We start from the raw sequence: 21,408 nt of genomic DNA on the forward strand, positions 1-21,408 counted from the left end.
TGGAGGAAAGAGCTGGATGAGATTCAAGAAAACGTCAGGAGAAGTTTAAAATAGTCCTAGCAGATTTTGACCAGGGTATATAAAAAACAGAGCTGGTTCTCTAGTTCTGAAGCCTGGGGACAAACCCATATAGGTGAAGTATTCTTCAAATTCACACAGAAAGCAGAAAAACACCTTAAAACTTTAGTTATTTTAATGACCTCTGCATTTTCTTTGTAAGACCACAAGCAGAAGTACAGTGCATTGCTATTCTAATAAGAATTTCCATGTGCTCCAAAAAGATGGGCCCAGTCTTGGAGGTTCAAAACCATCACCAGACTGTGTGGATAATAAATCAGTTCTCTGGCTTCTTTGAATGAATTAAAACTGAAGTTCTTAAAATGGTTTATTATTAATGGGGAATGTTACTTACATTTCTGTTAGGTGCATTAGATGTTAGTATCCATCTTACTACAAATGGTACACAAGATGAAGGTATACAGGGATACACGGTTATTTTGAGACTATGCAAGTCAGTGACAAGGTGAGGAAGGGATGCAAAAAAAAAATCTTGATTTTAGTATTCGAAATAATGAGATTCACTGTATTTCCCATTGCAAAGTCATGCAAGTTTGGAGTTCACTGAACATTAATATTAACTGTATTTGAGATGAAGAAGAATGAGGAGAAAGATATACTTTTTCAATTATAGGAACCTGAGTTGCTGCTGCTGCTAATTGATTTGGTTAAAAAATACTTGTCTGCTCTGTAAGAGCTGCTTCTGTGATTTGAAACAATGTGTTCAGATACTTTTCTAGCTGTGGGTTAACAAGGTGAATCATGGATTCCATAGTGCCTTCATATTGTCCAACACTGATAGAAGAGGGAAAAAATAATAATTTTTTTCCAGCTCTCTTGATACTGCTGGTTGTTACGGTTTTTGTGCTGGCACAGAATTGATTTAATTTCACAGAATTTCCTTCATTTTACAAAAATGGAGAAACTGATTTTGCTGACATTTTAGTTTCACAATGCCTGCTTTTCTTAGAGAAAACCACTGTGTTGTGAAAGGCATTGGATGCAGTAGGAAGAATAACATCCTGTGCCTGGAAGGCATTGTAAGCCACCGGAATCAATCCAAGAACCTTATCAAGTACAAGTAAACAATAAAATGAAACCCATTTATCTGAACCTGCAGTACAAATGTACGATATGAGGAGTGCTCATTTAACCCTGTCAAAGCCAGCACAGCAGCAGGAGAAAGTTGGTTTTTTTTTCCCTCCCAGTTTCTCTTGTATTCTTGTATGATGCTAGGCTTGCGGGGAGGGAAGGAGTGTGTGCATGTGTGTATGTCTGTGCACAGACACACATATAGGTGAACGTACAAACCATCTTCTGTTTCAAATAGAAAAATCAAAATCTTGTTTTTAATTAAGGTTTAGAGAACTAATGCACCAACACACACACAAAAAGGATTGTTTTTCACGTGATTTCTGACTGCTAGTATAAAAATAAAAAAAAACAATTTTGGGTGCTTTCTTAAATAACCTTGTCTGTGTGACTTCCTTTACAATAAGAAAGACTAGATGGAGCCTGTGTATTTTTGAATTAATATCTGAAAAGCAGCTATGGCTTCAAATGTGATGCTAGATTGAGAAGCAGTCATCCATTTGATCAGTTGTGCTCTCTCCAGCAGATAGATACATAGTAAGTCTGGATATCAAGTCTACATTGTCTGTGTTGATCCTGGGTTTGTCTTTATCAGACTTACTGCCATGACTACAACTTCTAACAGGTTGACTGCCTGAGTGTTTACCAGCTTTTGCACCTTACTTTGCTCTCCTATGTTGCTGAACTTGAGTCTAAATTAAGTTAGTTTAGATATGACTTGCAGTGACTGTGCTTTTACAAAGCCCCAAACATAGTGATAGGTTTTTAGATGCAGCACAGATGCTTTTCAGTATGCTGTTGGTAGAGTGGCTGTTTGGCTAGAGACTCTAGGGTCTGGAAATTTTTTTAGTTATGACTAATACTAGTAAACAACATTAATAAAAGTGAGTTTTACAGTATCTTTTATTAGTACTTGCATTCCAGGATGTTTTTTCTGCCTGATGGCACTGAAACAATAAGACATTGTGTTATTTTATCTTAATTTCATTGAGTAAGAGGGCATTGTGGTCCTGGGCAACCTGCTCTAGCTGGCCCTGCTTGAGCATGGGTATTGGACTCAGAGGGCTGGATCTCGAGAGATTCCTTCTGACTTAAACGATTCTGTGACTATAAAACAGGAGATCAGAGAAAGTAACTATGGATTAAGTGATCATTAGTAAATTTAGTTTAAATTCAATGGAAGAGTAATAGTTGTTTTTTCACTTTCAAACAGAAAATACATAGTACATTTAGCTATCCTGAAGAACTGAGGAACTTGAATATAGAGAACGCCTGTAATTGCTGAATGTATTGGGAAAATTTATCCCAACTAAGAGGAAAAAACTAAGACATTTAGCTGGATGAATAAGCACCTTGGAGAGAACTTAGAAATTAAGGGGAAGAAGATGAAGACTTACACAGGTGAAGATAAAGGATCCTGTACGTTTAGCACCCCAGAACTAACTGTGTGCTTTCTCAGTAAAAATAGTGACATTGAGGTGAGAGGGATAATTGAAGGAGAGCATGTAAATTGCAGTGCCTGTAAACAGGCTAGAAATTTAAGTTGTTAGTACACTCAAGTGGGATTGATGAGGTAATTTCCATCTCAGAATTCTCAGAACTGTTGTAGCTTCAATAGCAAATATTTTAAACAAAGCAAAGGGGTGTTCCAGAGGTCAGCAGAGTTAAAAATGAAGAATTATTTGAGAAGCAGGCAAAAGTCATCATGAAAACTGCAGGTCATTAAAACTGTCCATGATGGCCTTCAAGCCTACAGACAGAAATGCAGTTTAAAGATGTGGATTAAAATGCTACAGTGGTTTTTGAAAGGTAGATCGCATAAAATTAATGTTACTACTTTCTTTGACTTGGTACCAGATTTTCTAAATGAAGGTGATATATCAGATCTCATCTATTTGGATTTCATTACAGAATTTAATATAGTAACACGTAATAAATGATGGCTTAAATTAGAGAAGGAAGTGGTTAACCTGAAAAGTGTTGCTAATGTAAAAAAAGAAAGAAAGAAAGAAAAAAAAAGATAAATATCGGGAAGGATGACTATCACTGTGGAATTCCTGAAAAGGCCTTACCTGAAACACTGTGTGCAGTTCTGGTCACTCGTATTCAATAAAGAGAAAGTGAAAATTGAAAAAGTGCAAAGAATTGCTCTTAGAATAATGAGGAAAATGGAGGACATATAAGAAGAAAAGTGAAAGGGCTTGACTTGTTTAGCCTAGTAAAATGAAGGCTGAAAGGGGGATTTTACGGTTTTCTGTTAATATATCAGGTGGTAAGCAGAAAAGAGGAATTAGAAAAGGTAAAGTTATGATGAGAGTACGTGGTGATAAGGTGATCAGTAATAAATGTAAGTGGAAAGTAGAAGACCAACTAACTGCTTTTAGTACGGAGTTTGGAAAGTTTCTAAAAGACATTCCTGGTGGGATACCCATGGTATCAAGGGAATGAACTTAATGACCCTGGGTAAGTTTTTCCCCATTTGTGTTTACATACATGATTCTGATGAGAATTTTGACAGAGAAATACCTCCTTTTGTTTTCCAAATCAGTACCAGAAGGCAGGTAGGCTGTTGGGCATTACACGTTTGTTCTATCATTTTCACAGTTTAATCAGCAATATAATTTTGATCTGGTAACATCTAAATGTATGATTTTGAATATGCTATAACATTTGACTTCTTCAGAAAGCAAAATAGGTATAGCAGAAATTTAATTGTCCCAGCTCTAGTAGTTATTATTTAAAATGACATATCTTACTGTGTAATAAATTTTGAATAGACAATGGGAAGATGAGATTTTCTGGTTTTGTTTCTTGGTTATAACCAAGTCATAAACACTTGGAATGGGGATTTGGTACAAATAAAACAGCTTGTAAAATTTTTGATGCAGATGAGAAAAATAGTATATATCCATAGATCATCTGTATCCAATTACAGAAATTACTTAAAGATTTGGATGAAATGTTAGATGCTCGCTATTTTGTCCCCTCAAAGTAAGCAGTAAATGTAACAAACGTTCATTGATGATGCAGCTGTGAGTAGCATATGTATAATTATAGGTAAAGCTATATGGGAAAAATAGTTGTCAAATGATATAAATCAAGGTAAATGCTGAATATGTTCCAAATAGAAGTATCTAATGAATGGAAGAATATGGTGTGTCTAAGGAATATACAGTAAGTGCCATTTTTGTGGTTAATCTCTACTGCAAATGGAAAAGAAGGATCCATGATGGTGAAGTGTCCCAAGAAACCCAGTCTGTAAAAGTACTTAAGGACCTGTGGCAGGTTGACCTTGGCGACTGCCAGTTGCCCACCCAGCCACTCTTTCACTCCACCTTCTCAACAGGACAGGGGAAGAAAATAAGATGGAAAAACCTGTGGGTTGAGATAAAGACAGGGAGATCACCCGTTACTATCATGGGCAAAATAGATTTGACTTGGAAAAAGTTTATTTAATTTATTGCCAATTAAAAATAGAGTGGGATGGTGAGACACAAAGACAAAACTAAAAACACTTCCCCCACCACCCCCCTCTCCTTGCCAGGCTCAACTTCACTCCTTCATTCCCAACTCTTCTACCTCCTCCCCACCCTGAGTGATGCAGAGGGATGGAGAATTGTGGCATTGCGGTCAGTCCAACAGAGTTTGTCTCTGCTGCTCCTTCCTCCTCACGCTTTTCTGTCCCATGGGCTACAGTCCTTCGGGAAGAGATTGCTCCAGCCTGGGTCCCTCATGGGCCGCAGTTCCTGCCAGGAGCGTCCTTCAGTGTAGGTTCTCTGTGGGCTGCAGCTTCATTCAGGGCACATCCACCTGCTGCAGTGTGGGGTCTTCCACGGGCTGCAGTGTGGTCCTCCATGGGCTGCAGGGGCTACCTGCTTCACTGTGGTGCCTTTCATGGGCTGCAGGGAAATTCTGCTTCACCATGGTCTTCAGCACAGGCTACTGCGGAATCTTTGCTCCCTCCTTCTCCGCTGACCTTGGTGTCTATGGGAGTTTTTATCACTCCTCTGTCTCACAATGACTGTGCATTGTTTTTCATCCTTTCTGAAATATGTTATCATGGAGGTGCCACCAGCTTGGCTGATGTCCTCGGCTATGTCCTGCAGTGGGTCTGGTTTAGAGCTGGTTCTGTCCACAACAGGGGCAGCCTCTGGTTTCTCCTCACAAAGGCCACACCTTGCCATGTAAAACCAGTACAGGAACACCTCCTTAGGCCTCTGACACCTGAAAAAAACCCAAAAGCAACTTGGAATAATAGCCTGAAAACAAAACCAAACAAAAAAGACAACTGACATATGCAGGTGTCTTCTCTAGAGCTCCCAGCATTTTGTTGATGCTATCAATGTGAAAACCAAGAATTAAAATAATTTTGCTCTTAATATGGTCCTCTGTCTTAAACTTTGCCATCCATCCCTATTTTCTATACTGGCAATGAAGCTACAATACCTGCTATTGGGAATGTTATGGTAGAAAAGAATCTGGCATAAATTGAAGTAGTCCCCTTAACAGCAAAGAAAACATGCCACATTAGAGTAGCTCTAGAAAAAGGTGTTAAAAAGGCAATACACTGGATTACTGAACATTATTAGAGAAGTAAGAAAATTAAATACTTTCCCTGGTGCTTGTTTCTACAAACAATTTTTGGCATTAATCAGTCTCCATTCTTTTCTTTCCTGGCAAAAATTGTAGGTGATTTTTGTTTGTTTGTACACAGGAGTAGTTGTGAAGAGCTGTTTTATGTAACACTGTCAGAAATTGCTTCACAATTTGTAGTCTTTTCAAGTCTAGGATCTTCTCTTTCTCTATGGTGCTATTAGAATGTGTGGCACTTAAACATATAGCAATAATAATAAAATGAAGGGCTTGAGTTCTCTTCATTTGAAAGCTATTACTTTGCAAATGAAGTTCCATTCTCCTCCTGGTAACTTATTTTGTAGATGGGGAACAGCTGAGACCGCTGCAAGTGTGCACACAAACACTGTATGTAATATGTATTTTCCCAAACATATTGCAAATGGAAGAAATTTTATTTTTGTCCTTTTGGAATTATGTGTTTTGAAGACAGTTGGTATTAGAAGGCACTTAAAACTAATACGGGCAAACAGTGAGGATTTCACACTGTCATTTGGATAAACTGTATTTGATAAGTAAGTCAGTTATCATACTTAGTGAGTCCTAACAGTTTGAAACACATGGCTTTGGTCTCTTATCTACTTTAAGTAAACTCTAGTTTAAAAATTGCTTTGCATGCAGCAGTACTAAGTATACAAATTCTGAGTTAAAGGGAATAGTTGGTATTCTCGGGAGGGTTACCCCCAAAAGCTGTTAAAACTCTCTGCTATCTTGTGACACATCTGTTTTTTCAGTTCTGGGAATAAACTGAAATGTTTGGGCAACAGTTTATTTTTCAGAATGATTTGTGAACCTGAACTATAGAGTTCAAGTATAATTTTTATCTTTCATGCTTTTGTTGTGCTTAGGTACCAAACCAACAAAAATCACTGCTTTCTTTTCTCTCTGACCTTCAGGTGAAATAACTGAAGACATACAGAGATACATTAAGAGACTTTTAACAGATGTTTTAAAGTATTATTTTGCAGATTTTTTTCCCCTAACAAGTCAGTTTTCCCCAAGTTGAATGGTTGAGACAGAGGTATTTCCTTTCCTCTCTTATCAAGGTAGGTGGAAGTGATTAGAGCAAATTCTGTCATCAATTCCTAGTGTTATACTTTTATCTTCAGTCCCTAATAGGTTGGTCATGTCAGCACACACTCTAGGTCAGCCCTTGATCTCTTCAGGCAGCCATAGGCCACCCATGTGCTCAGAGAGATGAGGTGAGGTAGAAAGGTTTTTTGAGACTGATACAGCATTTCTAAATCTTACCATATCGGGTATTTTTCCTAAATTTCCAGCTTTAGGAGTCATTACTGTCTAAGCTTTAATTGTAAGTGAAACTTCTAGTCCCAGGAAGGAAAACTAATATTAGCTTTTTTATTTTTTTTATTTTTTTAAAATTTAATTGTGTTTTCTCGAACCTGATCCTAAGTTAATTCAGTGTGTTGAGACTACTACTGACCACAGTCCTCTCTGATAGCTGGGACACCTTTTCAAAGGTAAATAATTTGCCATGTCTTCTATCTCTCTAGAGAATAAGGATTTATGTAGTACTCCAGAGGATTCCTGGAAAGGAAAACAATTTAATATATACCCTCTTCTCTTAGAATTTCTTTATTAGCTTCAAATAACTTACTTACCAGGGTGCTCGTCTGGGATGATATTATGAGACATCTAACTTTCTCCTTGTGATGTATAGGCAACCTAGCAAACAACCAACGAAACTATTTATGTAACTCCCAGTTAAATCAAGGGAAGTCAGGCACTCCTTTGGTTCAGACTTTTGTATGGGGGATTCAGTACCAAATACTGCTGCACTGAAGTTCCTTTCTGATATCACTCTTTTAGGAAGCCAGTTTAATAGGGGCTTTATCATTAGTTTGTCATCAACTCAACACATTATTGCTATATTTGTGTTGAAAATGAAGTTGCAAATTTTGAGGCTGCCCTGAGACACAGCTTAGACATTTGCTGAAAGTGAAGATTTTGTTAGGGGGGAAAGGATTTTTTTGATGGAATTAAAACCTCCAGGTGAAATAGCTGCAAAATACAATAATTGTGCAGTGTATTTTAACACAGTGACAGATATTTGAAAGTGTTTTCAACAGATGATTATAAAAGGTCCATTATGTACTAATTACTGCATACAGTTGTGTCATACTTTTAAAAACATATTCCACAAATGATTGCAGGGAATTACAAATATCTGTAAAATACTAGTTTTAGAACTCTGATTTCAGTATAGAAAACTTAGAGCATCTGGGAACAGATTAGGCATTAATTTACATTGGTGATTGTAGAATGCACGTCACTGCTGCAGCTAAAATGCACAAGAAGTGGAGTTCACGTGCCACCATTTGCATTAGCACAGGCATGGATCTGTGTGAATGATGAGTTGCAAAGGAACCTGGTATTTGTTTTCTCCTTTTTGGTGCAAATTTTGCAGTTTTGCCTAAAAGTTCTGGAAATAGTGTTGCGAGATATAATATAGAAATAGAAATAATTTTAAATCTGCTAAGATTAAAAAGGAATTTTCACAGTTTGGAATAGTTCTTTATCATTTTAGATCCCAGTTATACATAGCCATGTGTGCATACACATGCACACATGAATTTCTACCATACCAGGAAAATTAAAATTATACTGATGATGGTAATGCCATCGGACATTATAGGGGCCCTCAGACTGGGTAACTTATGACATACATGCATGTTCCTTTTTCGCAAATATTTCTGCAGTTGCTGTTACCAGGCCGATGTACCTGATGACGATTAGAAAAAGAGGTGAAATACTGTTTACCCTATTCTATATGTATTTATAATTTATTCCATGTTATTTTACCTTCTTCAGCTTAGTGATCTCCAAGTGTAGGTGTGATTGTATTTGTGAAGAGAAATGCATGTGAATTACTTTGTGAGGTAACTTTGGAAATATATCTGATGCCTGCGCTGGAGATTCAGAGTAAACAAATATAGCTTTTTGGAGCATGTTAGGAGTAAGCCAGAATTGATTAAAACAGTTATGCAGGAAGGGCAGAAATAGTAAGAAGGCCAAGAGAGAAGAACCATAATTTGTTCAATTGCTTTGAAAGTTCAGTGTGTGTACTATAAAAGTAATATTTGTGAGTTCTTGGGCAATTCTCAACTAATCTATATGGTTTTACAGTTGACTTGCCAGCAGAGATATCTCGCAGCTACTTGGCAGTATATTAGTGGGTTTTGTCGCTCCAAGGAAAGGGCTCGGCACTGTACTGCTTCATCTGTAGAAGCAAGAGAAAAGGAGCTTGGGTGGAAACTGACTTGGGTCTTCAAATTTAGAATTTGAATAACTTTATTCAAAAAATCAAACCTTTTAAAGTGGTTTTAAGGAAAGCCTGTATTTTATTTAGCCTGAAACAATTATCTTTCAGATTTTCAGTTTGATAAATTTTTGCATTTTTAAAAAATTCCATTCAGATTCAGGAGCCATGATAAAGCTGACATCCTCAAAACCTTGATAGAATGGGAAAGCCATTTCACACTGTGTCTCTAGTAACTGAATAGTTGTTTTCACTTTTAAGAGAAAATATAGTTCTTCTAGTGTCACTGGCAAAAGACTTCAAGCTCTTGGGAAAGTCACGTTTCCTCTTGTGTTAGGAGGCACCTTGTGGAACTTAAAAGTGATGGGAGTTTGGCTTCAGGTTACACTGGGAGGTGGGAAGGCTTGAACAAATCTTGTAATGTCAAAACAGATGTTCTTTTGGTTTTGGGGGTAAGAAGATAAATTAATGAGAGTTTGGATATAATAACTGAGAGTAGTTCATGACAAATAGGATGATATACACCCTATAGAGAAATATGTAGGCACAAGAACAGTTAAAGATAGGGATTACTATTATGAATACATTGAGCAGGACATTAAAGTTGGAAAGAAATATAGCTAGAAATAATGGAATTTGGAAAATGAAGCTACTGCAGCTGAGAAGTATAAAAATAGGGTATGATCTGTGAAGATCAGATGATGCTTTGGTCCCATGCAAGATGAGCTAGAAATACAGATGTGCCTTACAGCTGTACATACTGTCACATGATGGTTTCTGAGCAGGTGTCCTGGACAAGACAAGATGCATTATTTGCATTTATTGCAAATTTTTTCTTCAGTGGGCACTAAATCTTGAATATAAATTGAAAAAAAGTCATTATGTTGGAATATTCCTGAAAGCAATTAAAGGCAAGAAAAGAAAATGCTAAAAAAGAATGGAAAAGGAGCCTGTGCAAAAGGCTTGTCTTTGAAATTGCATTTACAGTAGAAATCCTGCAGCTCAGTATTCTGCTGCTGTCTACTCCAGCTTTACTTTTCTATTAACCTACGGGTAACTTCTGTCAGAAAATTAAATGGGGAAGAATGAGCATTTAGAAATAAATCAATTTTAAAGATTGAATGTTTGTACTCATCAGAAGTTAAGTAAATAGACCATCCATTTCCAAGTCAGTATTTTGGGGACTTGCATTTAGGTAAACATTAGTTACAGGTTATTGTTATTAATAGTTGAAAGCCAACACTGTACAAAGTGCTTTAGTGAAAAGGACAAAAAAGTTTTTTTGAAACGCTTACTGTGTAGTTAGACAGTATAGAGTGAGAGGATGAATGAGTTACATTGAGAAGCATTGTAAATGAAATTGAGCGGATATTGCTTTAGAATTTTATGATTTGCTTTAGACTTTTATGTCTTTTTTAGTGTTGGTGGCTTTCATTTGTCTGCTGGTTCAGTCTTAACTTTTTTCTGCTCTGGAGTGCTATGAGGTGCAGAAAAGAGGGTAGGTGTTTCTGTGAACTTGTGAAAGATAAATATGAAGGAGGAGGTTTTATTTGTCGGGGTTATTGTTCATAACTTCCATCTAGTTGCAGCTTACTTTGTCAAATATACATAAATTTGCTACACTTCAGCATTCCTGGACCAATTTCAGCAAATCTGTTATAGGAGGCGATTTAAACAAATGGAGACAAGCAAGCCGCAGTAAACATGATATAGATTCAGCTTCTCTTCCGAGCTCCTGATTTACAGCCAGTACCAGCAGATACTTACGTGATAAGGTGAGGAAGGTTCAGTCTTTAATAGTAAAGTGATCCAGGACTCTGGATGGAAGGAGATTTCCTTTAAAGACTAAATATTTCAGTTCAGAGCTAATTCTTGCAACGAATCTGAGAAATTGTCTCTTGCTGATTTCTATTTGATAAGGATTTATCTTTTGACAATGAATCATCCTCAGAACAACCGTCTTGTAGTGCTGTAGCTATCCTTCGGAGTACAGTTAGAGCTTCTAAAATAAACAAATGTGGAATTTCTAAATCTTTGGTTACTTAAACACTGGCACTTTATTTTCTGCCAGGGATTTGGACAGTCCCATAGCATATGTAACAGAGCATCCCTGTCAGATTTAAACATTGCCAACATTTTCTTATGCTGGTAATCCCAGCTGTGTACTTTCAAAATGGAGCACACTGTGGGCCAAATCCTGATTGCTTTGTTTGATGATCAGCTCTGGGCCAACAGACAGGAATTGATAAAAGTCTTTCCAGAGTTAAATGCATGAACTGCTGCATCTTGATCACCAGGCTACAATTCTGCTAGTGCTACGGGGGCCTGTATGAACTCATCTTTGGATGTGACTGATGTGAATCAGGCACAAAAGGGCCTGGAAAATACACTTTCACCACTCATTCAGTAACAAGTATTCTAAACTGTTTGAGTAATACAAACAGGATTTTGTCTGTTGTTTACTTTTGTAGAACAATTTGAGTTAATTGATGTTAAAATGTCCCAAGGGTACATAATTAAGCTATTTGAGGAAGCCACATAGGCGATGCAATAGGGCGCAGGAGGGCTATGGACTCTCTGCTTCCACAGCTGAGTGTGTCTGAAAACAAAGAAGAAAAGGGGCAATACTTTGTAAGTGTAGGCACACAGACAAGCTGTTATGATTTTACCTTGAAGCTTGTATAAAGTGACTTTATTTTGTCACTAGGAGATCAGCTGTATAGCATGGATCTTGAAGTACAACTGCGTTAATAATGGGCAGATACTACGTAGCTGCTGTTGCCCGCGTTAAGTTTGCACACCAATTTATCCTGTGGTAATTAGAGTATGAACAGTACCTATATAAAGGGTAATGGTATGGATCACAGCCTGATAACAACTAGCTCTGTGAAGGCCGCCTCCCCTTTACCCCAAGTGCTCCACACCTCCTTTTGGTACATTGAAGAATTTCTGCTACTTAAGCTTTGTGCAAAGTAGTCTGACCTTCATCCCCTGTGGTCAGAGAAGGGCTATTCAGCCTATCCAAGTCTTTCAAAGATCACTTAAAAAGCAGCACTTTAGAAAGCAAGCTAAAGCAGTGATTGCTTCCGATTTATTCATTTTCACAGCAGCCTACTGCTATGCCCTGTTATTTTTTTCTTAGGCATAATTTGCTACTTGACTCAGGAAGCAAACAAAAGACAAGTTCTCTCATTTAACTTGAGGCACTGCTTTCAGGTGTATAGTACAGTGATGTGCATATGCCTGTAAGTGCATGCATACATCCACATCCTGCAAATATGTACAGGGGGTGGTTTGATACAAACTCTTTACCTGTTTAAGGTTACACATGAGTAACATGGAGGGGGAGACAGTTTTATTTAACTATTTATTTATTTAACTGGAGCAAAAGGGCCCTTTTCTTTGCCTAGTGTAACTCCTTTCCAAACTGTGCTTGACTTAGAGAAGAAAAAGCTGCAGAGAGAGAAGCTGGAAAAGGGGAAAAGCATGATGAGATCTGCTCCTTGAAATATGAACAGAATAGAATAGTTCAGTTGGAAAGGACCTTGTCCTGGTTTTGGCTGGGATAGAGTTAATTTTCTTTCTAGTAGCTGGTACAGTGCTATGTCTTGGATTCAGTATGTGAAGAATGTTGATAACACACTGATGTTTTCAGTTGTTGCTAAGTCATGTTTAGACTAAGTCAAGGATTTTTCAGCTTCTCGTGCCCAGCCAGCAAGAAGGCTGGAGGGGCACAAGAAGTTGTGAAGGGACACAGCCAGGGCACCTGACCCAAACTGGCCAAAGGGATATTCCATACCATGTGATGTCATGTCTAGTATATAAACTGGGAGGGGGTGTGTGTCAGCCTAGGGGGGATTGCTGCTCGGGAACTAACTGGGCATCAGGTGGTGAGTGGTGAGCAATTGCATTGTGCATCACTTGTTCTGTATATTCCAATCCATTTATTATTATTGCCATTTTATTATTGTTATTATTTTCTTGCTTTCTGTTCTATTAAACTTCTTATCTCAACCCACAAGTTTTACATTTTTCCTTCTGATTCTCTCCCCCATCCCACTGGGTGGGGGGGAGTGACTAAGCGGCTGCGTGGTGCTTAGTTGCTGGCTGGGGTTAAACCATGACAGACCTACAATGACCATGTAGTCCAACTGCCTGACCACTTCAGGGCTAACCAAAAGTTAAAGCTTATTATTAAGGGTGTTGTCCAAATGCATCTTAAACTCTGATAGGCTTGAGGCACTGACCACCTCTCCAGGAAGTCTATTCTAGTGTTTGGCTACCCTCTTGGTAAAGAAATGTTTCCTAACATATGAAGATGTTCCTTCCTAACATACAAAGATGTATTTCCTATATGAAGATATAGGGTGATAATGACTGGATACCCAGTGCTTCCACTGGGCGTTTTTATAGAAGTGGAAATTGTCAGGGAAGCTGGTGTGACTGCTGGTTCCATGTGGAGCCCTTGAAGAGCTTTGTATTCTGTGAACACATGAACAATAGCTACAGTTTAAATGAGCATAAGCTAGCATGTGGAGAGCAGGTGAAGGAATCAGTATAATGGTATTTATCACACTGAAAACATGTCCCAGTATTTTGCAAGAAATAAGAGGTATTAAGAACACTCTGCACCAAAATCCTGCACTTGTGTTCACCTAAACAACTTTGGTTTTCTTTTTTTTCCTGTGAAAATTTGTTCAAACAAATTCTCAGTTTAAAAAAGATTGGAAAGGAGGTCTGTTCATATAATCCCCAAGCATCTTTGCTGGAAGGCTTCTGGAAAGAAAGTGTGTGGAGGTTAATACTGAAATAGCAGCGGGTAGATGGCTCTAGTGCTTCAGTTGTAAAAAAAGCAAGATGGAGAAAGTTCTGAGTAATAGTGTGTGTGAGTGTTACACATACCATATATGCACATACAATTACACTTAGTATTTACAGAAATATTTTTTTATTGAAACACTTGTTAAAAAATTACACTGCTATAGGAATATCTGTACTTGTAGCATAGCAGGTATCCACATTCACTTGTATAGAAACTAGATGTATATATATGACTCTCTGTTGAGATGTGTTTTATATACTTGTGAGGCACTGTTGCATTCCCAAGTACGAGTACCCTCTTACAGGGTAAGAGCTTTCTTAGCCATGCATGTTCTATTATAGCAGGGTGGTGATGTGTGTGAAATAGGCCATGCCTTGTACAAGTCCTTTAAGAGTTCAGCCCTGTTTGTGCTAGCTATATTACATTCTTTTACATTTCCCCTGGATTAGGAGTGTTTTGAAAGTTAATGAATTCTTGCAAATTGAAGGAATGCTATATACAAAATCCTCAAAACATTTTGTTCTTGGTGGGTACTTGTATCCTTTTTTCATATTTATGCATATTTAGACTTTTTTTTTTTTTTTGTGTGTGTGTGTGTGTGTATGTGAAATCCAACATCTCCATTGATACCAGATTTTCTGAATCTACCTCTGGCTTGATGAGGCTTGAAAACTGAAAGCACTGGGAATGAAGATCACCTATTTATGTACAGAACCAATGTGAGGGAAAGCTGCTTACATGTCTCAGTGGCCTTGTAACTTTGACCATAACTTAAAGCTTCATCCTTTTTAATGTTGAGAAAACTGTTCAGAAAGCTGTAGAGAAACTGACTTATGTAATTGTTTTTGAGATACTTTTTTTCCTCTAAAGTGATAATAGATAATGAAATCCATTTTAGTTTGCTCTGTAGGTGGTACAAATCAGAAGGATAATGGGAATTTACTTGGTGAGCAATGTATAAGTAGAGAAATCTGGTGGTAAATGTGCAGTGTTGTAGTAGATAGAAACATAACACAGGATCTAATTTCAATAGAGCGTAAAGGGATATTGCAGAAGAAAAAAACCAAGAACTTTTATTTCCCCATAATATTCCTAGTTTTCAAAGCAATTTTTACCCTTGGTTTCTTAGCTCCTCCCTGAGTGATTTGTATTGCTTCCCATGTTTTGTTATTCTTCTCACCTGCTTCCCACTACTTTATGGGTGCATAAGGTTTGACAACATGGGAGGGTGCAAAACAGAAGACCAATGCAGCAGCAGACTGTAGGAAAAAAAACCCCAGATATAAATTATGAGAAAGCTCAGCTTTTTATTGTTCACTTGCCTATTCTGAGTCTTCAGTCCATCTGAACAGGGACAGAGCCAGTATTCCCGTCGCAGTCAACAATTCAGTGTTCATCTTTATTTTTGCTTTATAGTCAGTTTTCTTTTGTGGTGAATATGCCAACAATCACACAGTGTCACAAGCCCCTCTGATCTTTAAAAGGGGCAGGATAATGCCACTAGGAATCCAAGCAATCTGTCTTTAAACTGCAGTTTAGTTTTATATGTCAGGGACACTTAAACACTTCTCTTTACTGCTTTTTCTTCCTCAGAACAATGCAAACATCTAGATTTCTCATCTCTGGTACTTTAAACAAGTCCAAAGCTGTTATCTGACAACCCTTGTTGACAAGACCAATTGTTCCCACAGTTATAATCTCTCCTTGTTTTACTTTGGCAAAAGATAATTTTGGAGGGGAAAGGCTTTTATTTACTTTTCCTTTTTTCTCTTCTGCCCCTTTTTTCCCTTTTGCAGCACTTTTCCTTACCCCCTGCTTTTCCCTTCTGTTTGTCTCAAACCACAGGTAGGTCTGGGATTAGAAGTAGAATGGAATGGTTTAATTTCTGTTGAAGATTAAGGCTTGGGTTTGGATGGGAGCTGATAGAAATGGGCCCAGTGCAATTTTTGGTAACAAGTTCAGTAGCTCTTGTGCAGAGGTTATTCTACACCCTGTGCCTGGACAGATGGGCTATAGCTTTCTCTACAATGATGCTAATTTGTTGGGCATTCAAGACAAATTTATTTATGAAATCATCTGTATGGATAAAATACAAAAAATAGATAATATAGATAAATAGATAACAAAATACAAAATAGATTCTAAGACTGAAATAGAGATAGTGAAGAAAGTTTCAGATTTAGGTTAATGTTCCATTCTGTGTATTGATGTGCATGCTTATATGTACAAGAGATTCTTGTCATTGTACTTTTGATAACTGTGGTTAATCTTATTTCCCCAGCAAGTATTTTGAGGTAGTTACCAGCAGCTATAAGTGCCTGCTTGCTCTCTTCCCTGACACGTATGAGAGCAACATAAAACAGAAAGCAGTAGCTGCTTTTGGCATTAGATCTGTATTGTAGGCAGCTCATCCAGTAATGCCAGGAGATGATTTAAGAAGGATGTTCAGAAGCTCAGTATCTAATTTCACTCTGAATGCTCCCGTATCAACACTATACCAGTGTAGATCCATAAGCAGAGGCAGAGATGACAAACAGATGTTTGGTGAAGAAAATAACAGCTCAACCAGATGAAATAAAACCACAGGAGCACAAGTAGCATAGTGTCACTGTGAAGCTACTGCGCCGTCTTTTCACCTTTGCACTGGATCAGTCTGAGTTTAGTTCCAGCTAGCATGTTGCTCAGCATGGTTGGGTGTTTGGCTCAGTGCTAGATGGCGAGGCTATCAAAGGTCTGGCTGTCTGCTCCTACTGCGTCAGTAGCATTCTTTTGTAGTTTGCCCGGCATCTGTTGTCTGCACTATACCTGATTGCAGGTGCTCGCGCTTCATCCTCCTCCTTCCCCCATGAATAAATATTGATGCCTGGTGTTGTAATGTGCTCAGGGAGACAGAAAAAAGCTTTTCTCATACAGAGGTAAGTTGGCTCGACTAGCATTTCTTTGTTGTCTTACAGTCTAACTGCAGTTGCAATAAGAAGTTATGTGTCATCTTGGAGCTCAGAATCTCTAAACCCCTTGCGATCAATGCAGTCTTTAAGAGGCAGCAATTTGAAATGAGAGAATACATCTGCCTTCTCAGTTATGATGAAAATAACTTTGCAGTATTAAGATTTACATACCAGATGCAAAAAATAATAATAAGATATATGCAGAAAGTTGCAGGAAAGACATTAGTTTCTCTAGGTTAGGTGTTATCATGTCTGTACTCTAAACTGATATCTGAGATGGGTTTTGAAATGCTTTGGTTTTTATCTTTAAGGTGGATGACAATGTTCTTTTCCATGGGAGAGATTGCTTCATTGTGCTTCTTTTTTCTGTTCTTCTGCCATGATGGGCACACACAGATCTGTACTTTTGGCCTCTACATAATGAAAGATAGATTCTCTCTATATAGAACATAATACAACAAATGATAGATTTATTAGGTAGCTTTCTACAACAACGTCTTTTAAATTTTCAAACAAAGGAAGTGGTAGAATCATGTAGAAGCACTCAGTTCCCTTCACCTACAACAAGCTTTGTCCTCCACAGGATGCTAGGGGGAGCTTTGAAGTCCTGGGAAACATTATCATGCCAACAACAGAAAGAGAACGGTATTAACCTCCTGCAGAGATGCAATTCTTTAGGTACTAATGAACTGCTTTCGTATTATAATGCAACTAACATACAGAAGGTCTGTCCTTTTGTAAGAGCTATTTTAAGGTTTTAAACCATTACAGTCAGAAAAGATCTTTTATAAACAGTCTTATTTACGTATTAAAAAATAAGCCTCTCTCTACAGAAACAACTTGTTAATAAACGCATGCTATGCAGTCCTTTTTCATATATTTTGTGAAATTTTGAAACACTAGAGGTTGATGGAGTTAGTGCAGAGGGTCTAGTCCCCATAGTGGAAACAACAGATGAAAGAAGAACTTGCTTTTTTGAGCAAGAGGCAATTGGATATTCCATGTACGTTCATTTTGGACTTGGCCTGACAAGCCATGCTGTAACTGTGGAGTGATGTCTTAGTGAAAGACTACTTGCTAATTCACTGACCCATATCCTGTTCATCAGACATGATGCTTAAATGATTGTCTAGATGAGGATTGTTAATGAGCTCCTGGGAGCTTGGCATTATTAACAAAACAAGAGTAAGTACTGCTGCTTGTCGATACAGTTGTAGTTGTAATACCTAATTAATATTTAAAAATGCTATGGTCTTGGATTTGCCCCATGCCAAAAAAATAAGTTAGCCAGGGAAAGTGCTGTTTATGTCTGATATCAAGCACAAAAAAGCAGAAAGGCCAGACTGATGCTGACTGAATCTTCCAATTGTTTATATGCAATTTAACAGTTGCAAGGTTTCTTCAATATGGAAATGCCTATCAAAAGGCTGTTAATATACATAATACTCTCCAGCAAAATACACATGGGGAGTTACTGATACAAGGACAGGGACATGATTCAAGGATCTCAGTACAAGCTTAAGACAAAGGATGTTCTGAGAATTAATGTGTATTCTGAAGCTGAGCCACTTTGTGTCCTGCAGCAAAAGTAGTGATTTTTCATAAAACTCTCCAGAATACAGACTGTCCTGAACAGATGCACGGAATTGGATTCAGTACTTTATACAATGTCTTGAACAGAATTTTTTTTATGGGAATCACAAGAATGGATACTTCTTCGATGATCTTTTTGCCCCTTCTGCTTTTGACTCTTTTTATCCCCCCCCCCCCCCTTTTTTTTTTCCTGTGTGGGTATCCACCCCTACCTTTTTTCTTCATTTCGTCTTTGCAGTTCCACCTTATTTCATCTTGGTTGTCATTTTCCAGGGGAGGGTCTACTTCTATCCATTCCTCTGTCTTTTACCATTCTTAATGATAATACAGAGGGTTTGGACAGATATAAGTTGAAACTGGCAGTGTATAAGGTAGTAAGCTCACACCTTGCTCCCTCTACTGCCTTGGGTAGATTGTACTGTACGTACAATATCTCTGTAATATGCCTAGAGAGAAAACAATGGCAAACGACTGGGATGTATTCTTAACTACTACTCAGTCTTTTACTCTGTATGTGTTTACGAACATGGGGTAATAGAAAATGTGAGAGAAATCTTTGCTCCCCTCAATACTGAGAGACAACAACTAGCAGATAATTAATTAAACTTGGCTAAGGCTGCATTAATTACCACTGACTCTTCTAAAAAGAGTAACTAAAACCTTCATGCTCACATTGCTAGGAATTGTAATCTTTGTTCCATTCTTATCAATACTATTATTATCATGGTCTGTTGTGTTGCTGTGAATGTTATCTCAAACATTACCAAGGATGTTCTAAGTAAAGAAATAAACTAATTTAGGAAATATGAATTTGGATGCTTTAAGAGAGTTGCTAATGCTCCATAAAGCTTGTAGTAATGCAATATATTTGTACACAAGTTTGGGGTGCCTAAGATCTGGCAGATCTTTTCCTGCTTTTGAGGAACAAGTTCAGATACCACAACAGTGATGTATGTTAGTATATAGTGTAGACAATAAAAATCTTTAGTTAATTTTTAAAAGATGTTGTACTTTTAAAGACAACAAAGATCTGTTGCGCTCACTAGAAATAAATGATCTTCATCAGTGATACTGAAAGAGTGAGGAGTTTGTGGTGATTGTTTCTCTTTCTCCTGTGGTGGTTTACAGTGGATCTGTAAAAGTGCTTCTTTCTCCAAAAAGAGTGATTAAGGTTGTAACTAACCTGTGAGAGAAGCTGAAAACCATACTTTTTCCATGATTTCTATATTATGAATGCTTCTAACCTCAACTTCCATGGACACTTCTCAGTTTACATCTGGACCTGCACAGCTGTATATATTAGTTGAATTTGATTTAATTGAGCTATGTATGCTAACAGGGCTTTCCACGAGCATCATATATACTCTGTACAGTATGTTATTGTCACAGGTGTACTAAAAATGACAGGAACCTGATGGAGTCACATCAATCAAATCTGACATTAATATTCTCTATTTTTAGAAGTACATAAGTGTGTGATTTTGCAAACTAGCATGTTCATTCCTGTGTTAACATAACCAGTACTACCATAGGAACACTGTCATGATTTAATGCCAGTATATGTGACCCTGTGCTAAGCCAGAGGGACATGCATACCCCCAATGCCCACTGGTAGTTGCTGTGCTCTGTAATTCAACTCTGTAATTCAGTAACGTTTGAAAAACAACTAAATAGTTACCACATGGTGGAAAATTAGCAATAGGAGACTCAAGTTTTTGTGTGGTATTAAATCTGCACATGGAAAAAGTTAAATATCATCCTCAATGCTATCCATGTGTTTAGTCACATTGAATGAAATGCTTATAAAGCATGACATTATTTAATTTTTATAAGGTTTCCCACATCCAGTAAAATTTATTGCAGCTGCTTTGAAAAGCTTTGTGCAGGTGCCTTTTGAGCTGAGCTCACTCAAGTCAGAACATCACACACACTATGTGCAGCTAGTCAGTGGATACATAGTATGGTATTTAAGTAATCCCACAGTAAATTGATTTTTAGTAATCCAATAGTTTGGTGGGATATTGTGTATATAATTAACATGCAGAAATATTGAAATATAATCTTCAAAAAAGTGTGACTTGAGAATTTGCCATGGTGAAGAGTCTTTTGACAATGTGGAAGGGGGTCTGTTGTTCTCTGTAAGAGTGGTCCCATTTCCTAATTTCTTTTCTCATCTCATAGTCCAGGGAATTAACTTCAGGAATACCAACATCTGCACAGGAAGGTTACTAGACATTTGCTGATCTGGGTTCAGCACTATACCGGTAAGTGCCAGTACTGATACCTCAGGGATATTCATATCAGGAGTCAAGAGGGAATCACTTTTTTTCTGTTGGTTTTGAGAGTGTAGCTGAACTTTCCTTTTCTCTCAAAACTATCTGGTAAACTGAAGTAGCATAGTAATCTGCTGAGTATCCAGGGCTGGGATGGCATGTTAATCTGAATCTTGAAATCTGTTTATCATTCCTTGTATGGGATTTGCATGACTTCCTTGAGTAAGATTCCAGATTTTTCCTGTCACTGATGTGATTAACCATCACATAAAATACAATTCTCTCTCATGTGGGTATTCCTGTACATAGGTGATATTTGGGAACTTCTTCCTGATTTTCAGAGATTGAGAGCAGGGCTGTATGCCTACATGATAGTGTAGTTTAAGTTATTTTCTTCACAAGCAATTTGGGATTTGTTCCCAAACATTAAGCGCGGGGTGCTTCTGGAGCCTCAAACTCAGTTCCACTCGGATTCATATCTGTGACACTCTTTATTTCCCTCAGAACAAAAATAAATAAGGGTACCTGCTAAAGGACATTCTGAAGGTTATTTGCCCCTCTACAACTGAATCCATGGTAGGACACCATGCAAAACTGTCTATAAGGAGAAAAGTGAGGTTCATCTCCAGCCCCTGGATGACCAAACTGACTAGTGCATACTCAGTATTCCAAGTTAGGCTTTTGGTGAGGAATAGGGAAAAAGGCACTTCC

At 37.7% G+C, this 21,408-nt stretch overlaps 1 long non-coding RNA gene across 3 annotated transcripts in view; it reads left to right on the forward strand.

The window, feature by feature from the left end:
• The window catches only part of LOC142037292 (uncharacterized), a 179,639-nt gene that overhangs the window by 12,411 nt on the left and 145,820 nt on the right, over positions 1-21,408 (forward strand). The window lies entirely within an intron of this gene.

Source organism: Buteo buteo, chromosome 1, assembly GCF_964188355.1.
Source record: "Buteo buteo chromosome 1, bButBut1.hap1.1, whole genome shotgun sequence".
Taxonomy (NCBI): domain Eukaryota; kingdom Metazoa; phylum Chordata; class Aves; order Accipitriformes; family Accipitridae; genus Buteo; species Buteo buteo.